Raw genomic sequence first — 5732 nt, forward strand, 5'->3', positions numbered from 1 at the left:
GTCTGGCAGCATTAAAGAACTAGGGGAAGGTTGTGTGTTTCATTGGCGATGGCCCTGTTTCTTCAGCCCCTGAGTAGAAGCTGCCCAGTAAAGGAAAGGTCCAGCTACCGAAAGTTGAGTCACTCTATGGGGGTTCTTTGGGCTCACAAAGACAGAGGAAGAGGCAGCACCCCTGGATTTGGGCCAGAGAGAAGAGGAGCAGGTAGCCCTCGGAGGCTAATGGCAATAATGCCCATTTCACTGACCGAGAGCTCTCTACGCAGAAGCCCGGCTGGTGTGGGGTGGGCTGCTCACTCCAGGGTCAGCAGTTCAAACCCACCAGCTACTTCATGGGAGAAAGATGGGGCTTTCTGCTCCTGTAAAACGTGCAGCCTCTGCCCTTATGAGGCTGCCATGAGTCAGAATCAACCGATGAAAGCGAGTCTGAGCCTGTTTGGAGAACTCTACGAGGGGTCCCTGGTGGCGCAGCAGTCAAGCGCTCCAAAAGATGACTGCTGGAACCTCCCAGACACTCCGAAGGAGGAAGATGCGGCAGTGTGCTTCCTCAAGCGGTACATCCCGGGAACCCTCTAGGCAGGGGTGCTCAACACGTGGATCATGATCTACTAGTCGACCGCAAATGTCGTGTGGGTAGAGCGCATGGCATTAAAAAAAGACGTAAGCCTATCATCAGTCCCGTCAGTTAATTGATACACAGCGCAGCCAATCAGATGCACTCTTAGGTGTCAAAGACATGCGCAGACAACTGAGCTAAGTGCAGCTAAACTGACGAGCTAAGTTATTGCCAATTTTTAGACCTTGTTTTTTTCCTCTTAAACGTAAGAAAGGGTATTGAAACGAGTGGGGGAGCAGGACCAAGTAAGAAGACAAAAACCTATCACTTTCACACGGAATGGGAGACTTTGACACTACAAGCCGACATTCAGCTGAAGGCCAGAGCGCAGGAACAGTTCTGGAACTTACTCGCAGAGGGAAAGTTCCCAAACATGAGAAAATGTGCTACCTCCTTGACTGCATTATTCGGCTCGACTTATTTATGTGAGTCAGCCTTTTCCCACACAAAGATCATTAAGTCCAAGTACCGTTCCACCATGACTGATGATCATTTGGAAGTGTGCTTGAGGCTGGCTGTCAGCAGCTACTGTCCGGACTATGCATCCCTGGCTCATTCCATTCAGTGCAGGTCACCAGAGTAAACTCAGGTCATGACAAAACATGTGCATAGTTCATTGTGCTGTGTTGTGCAAGATGGACTCATGCAGTCATGCCATTGTACATATAAAGAATTCTCAATGCATTTATGAATAAATATAATAAATAAATAGATATATCTGTTTTGCATTTTTGTAGTTGGTAGATCATTTTGACTTGATCATTTTATAAGTAGCTCCCATGCTGAAAAAGTGTGAGCACCCCTGCTCTAGGGGCAATTCTGCTCGGTCCTCCTAAGCTACACACCTGGCCCATCCCTTTGAGGCTAAGTCCGGTTATGAACTCCTCAGACCAGAGGAGACAAAGAAGGCTCTGAGAGGTTAAGCGACTGCCCCCAATGTTACCTGGGGATCCACAAGACGAGTCCCAGGTGGTGCAGATCATGCCAGCCAGTGGTCAGCTGGGGTGGGGGTGGGGGAGAGGTGCTGAGAACCCATTGCCTGCCTGCCTGCCAGCTGGATTCTTTCCACGGGGCAGGCTGGGGACCTTCCCACGGGCAGGGGCTCAGGCCTGGTACCGGGTGGGGGAGGGGCCAGCCTGCTGCTGTAAACCCCTCTCCCTCTGGAAAGAACCCGGCCCTCACATAACAGCCCAAACCTGACACTTGGGCAGCAGAGGGAGGCGAGGAATGGGCCCTGCAGGTTCCAGGCAGGTGCCTGCACACACACGCGCGCACGCGCACACACACACACACATGCCCCGACCCTGTGCACCTGACCTCCTGCCACCCCAGGGCTCTGCACAGGTGTGAGCGGCCCAGTCCCTCCCAGCCTGGGAAAAACACACTCTCCTCCAGTGGAAAGAGCTAAGGATAGCCTCTCTGCTCCCTCAGGTGACAGCATACCCACACTCCGCCAAGGCCATGCCCACCCCGCTTCCAGGAAGGCTACGGACAGCTACTGTTTGCTGAGCAGGTCTATGTGCTTGGCCCCGTGCCAGGGCCTTTCAACCTCACAACCCTCCTCTGACGTCATCGTCGTCAGGGCCCTCCCTTTGCAGCTGGAGAAAAGTTTGGAGAGCTTACGTGTCTGGCCCACTGCCACACAGCTAGGAAGGGAGGTCGGATTCGAACCTGGGTCTGCCCACCTCTTAATCCAGGGCTTCTTCCTTCAGGAAGAGCAGCCGTGACGAAGAGCCAGTGAGTGCTGGGTCACGAAAGATCCAGAGAGCTTTCCATTGGCTCGGCCACCGCCAGGGACTGTCACTGGGGCCGCAAGCGGAGGCAGTACCTCACGTTCCCAGGCCTTGTGTCCATACTCAAAGCAACCAGATCTGCGCTGGGGGCCCAGTGAATTGTGCTATGCTCAAGGTTAGCAGTTCAAAACCACCAGCTGCTCTATGGGAAAAAGATGAGGCTTCCTACTTTCATCAAGACAGACGGCCTTGGAAACCCACAGGGGCGGCCCTACTCTGTCCCATAGGGTGGTGGAGCCATAATCGCCATGGTGGTGGGTGAGTTTGGAGCTTTTAAAGCCACCAGCCTCAACTTCTCCTCCTCACAGCTCCAGGGCCCCTGCTCTCTGCTGCCCCTGTGGCTGGAGAAGGGATGTGCCGTGTAGCCAGTGGTTCCCCAACTGGGGAAAGGGCAAACCAGGATGAGCCTGTTAGTGCCCCTGCCCCGCCCCACCCCCACTTGGAGCCTGGTCCACATGCCACCAGACAAGCATGCAGACCCCTTCTCCCTCCGCCCCCACCCCCACCCCCTCCGAGCAGTTGGTTGCACTGGGTGGAGGCAGCTGTTGCCGAGTCTCAGTGACCTGCTTTCCAGCCTCTGAGCCTGCCTGGTGGTGCCGTGGAATAAGCACCGGGATGCTAACTGCAAGGTTGGCAGTTCAAACCCACGAGCTGCCCTGTGCGTGAGGGGGAGGCCGGGTATGATGAGGCTGTCTGCTCCCATGGAGATTGACCACCCTGGAATCCCCGTCCTCTGCTCTGTAGGGCCACCCGGGGCAGGAATTTGCGCCGTGGCAATGGGTCATTTACCGAAGGTACCTAGTAGCAGAATGGTCAAGGGCCTGGCCGACACGGAAAAGTGGCTGGTTCAAATCCACGCAGTGGCTCCTAAAGGTGCTGGCCAAGGAAACCCTCCAGGCCAGTTCTCCTCTGACCCACGGGCTCTCCCCAGTTAGGAAGTTGACCCCGCGGCAGTCAGCACCCAGCGACAGCTAACCATGCATGCCCATGTGCCTTGCCTGCTGCCAAGCCCTCTCTGTCTCACTCCCCTGTAATCCTCAGGCTCTGGGGACAATCCCATCTCCCACCAGCTTTTTGAAGCTCCCTTGGATTCTCCCCACCCCCCTTCACCCTTTTCAATGGAAACATTCAGTGGCGTTTAGTGCGTCCCTCGTGCCAGTGTGACCACCGCCTCTATCTAGTTCCCAAACTTGTCACCCCAAAAGGAAAACCTGTACCCACGAAGCCATCATTCCCCCCTCCTCCCCACCCCCAGCCCCCGGTGATCTGCTGCGTCCATGGATTTACATATTCTGGATACAAAAAGCCAAACCAAGCCCCACTGCCCTCAGCCGCAGCCAAGTCAGAGCGGCCGGACGCATAGCTTCCCAGGCTGGAGGCGTTTACTCCGGCAGCTAGCCTCATCTTTCTCCGGCGGATCAGCGGGTGAGTTTGACCTGCATACCTTCCGGTTAGCCATGCAATGCCTACCCAACAATGCCACCTGGGCCCTCCTATTCTGCATAAAAAATCAAACCCAGCTCACCGCCGTCGAGCCTATTCCGACTCACGGCGACCGGCGACCGTACAGGACAGGGCAGAGCTGCCCCGAAGGTTTCTGAGACCGTCGCTCTTCATGAGGGGGGTAAAACCCATCCTCTCGCTCCCTTGGAGCTGCTGGTGGTTCCTGAACAGCTGACCTTCTGGTTAGCAGGCCAACGCCTACCCCCCAGCACCACCTGGGCTCCATCATTGGAATCACTTAATATGCGACCCATTGCACCTGGCTTCTGTCATTTCCCTTGGACAGGTGGGAAAATGGAGAGGAGAGTCGGGAGTCGAAGCCCACGCTTGCAATCATTCGTCTGTAACAGCCTCGGTCCCCCACCTGAGCTGGGTTTCCTCTCTTGACGCTCCCAGGATTTCCTGTGGGTTGAAGGCAGATGAGAGGGAGGGGGCCGACGCTGAAGGTCAAGTGGGAAGCGAGGCTCACTCCGGAGGAGGGTGGGGCCTCCCCACGGGCCTCAGCCCAAGGACACACAGACACCTCAGACAGCCTTGAACGAGCCTGGTGCCGTTTTCAAATAATTTATTAGGAATGTTTAAACTGAAAATAAAACCTGGAAAAAGAAGTGACAGATGTGGAGAGATGAGACACTGGACGGTGGTGACTTGCTGGCTTTGAAACATCGCGTAACGTCTTTTAAAAGAGAAAAAGAATGCAACAAATTCCCCAAACAAATCAGAAAACGGAATTCCAGAGCCCTGAGCCGGCGGGTGGGCCCGGGGGAGTGGGGGGGTCAGAGGGCGAGTGGGGGCAAAACAAAACAAAAATGGAGGCCGGGTCCCTTGGGACTCAGCTCAAACGTGTAGAAAATTAAAAATAAAAACCAATAAAATGCAGCTTCTCTTTTATTAGGAAACATTTAAAAACAAAAACAGAAAAACAAAACCACAAACAGCCGCATCTCAGTAACAAAGATTATTGCTTGTGTTCTGGGGCTAATGGGTCAAGCACCTCACACAGACAGCTAACTCTCCAAAGGGAGACCCCGGGGGACACGGGGAGGGGGGGTGTTTAGGGCCCAGGGCCCAGGCCTGAGGGAGGGAGCGCTGGAGAAGGGAGAACCACTGGGTCCTAAGGACTCAGACTCTGAGCCCCCTTTTCCTTTAAGGGGGCTTTGGGGAGGGGCGTCAAGGGGCTCTGGTGGGAAACTTCAGTGAGAGAATGTGGGGGTTCCCTGAGAAGCTTTGCTTTCCCCTGGGGTTGCCCCTTCCCAAAATGTCCCCATGCCCCATCATGGGGGGCCGTGGGGGGCTCAGAGCAGAAGCCAAGAGGGCCTAACCTGGGCAGGGGGCCACCTGGGGGTGGGGGGAGACCTTTGGAGAGTTCATTCCTCTCAGCAGGGGCTTCAGGCAACCCCTTCTCTTCCTTCGCCCCTACACTGGTTTTTTGGGGTGAGGAGACCCCGAGGGCCTGAGGGGACCCGCCTGCTGCAGCCACCGCAGAGGCCTATAAGCGTACAGTAACGGTGTCTGAGGAGGGGGCAGGGGTTGTCAGAAACACTGGGGGGAGGGAGGGGAGCAGGTGCCCTCGCCCCAGGGGTCCAGAGAGGGATGGGGGCGTGGTGTCACCTCACAGTATTTACATATGATACAGGACAGGGTGGGCCCAGGGGCTCGGCCTGGCCTGCGCAGCCCTGTCCTCTCCAGGCCAGAGGGGGGCCAGGGGCCTGCACCCGCCTGGACACTTTGCTCCCAGCTGGTGGGGGGTGGGGGTGGGGATGGGGGGGCCCCTGGCCCCCTGCGGCCTAGGGCTTCACATTCACAAACCTAGAAATAGTTTA

This window comes from Echinops telfairi, unplaced genomic scaffold, assembly GCF_000313985.2.
Source record: "Echinops telfairi isolate 266 unplaced genomic scaffold, ASM31398v2 ScPeMD7_7412;HRSCAF=8450, whole genome shotgun sequence".
Taxonomy (NCBI): domain Eukaryota; kingdom Metazoa; phylum Chordata; class Mammalia; order Afrosoricida; family Tenrecidae; genus Echinops; species Echinops telfairi.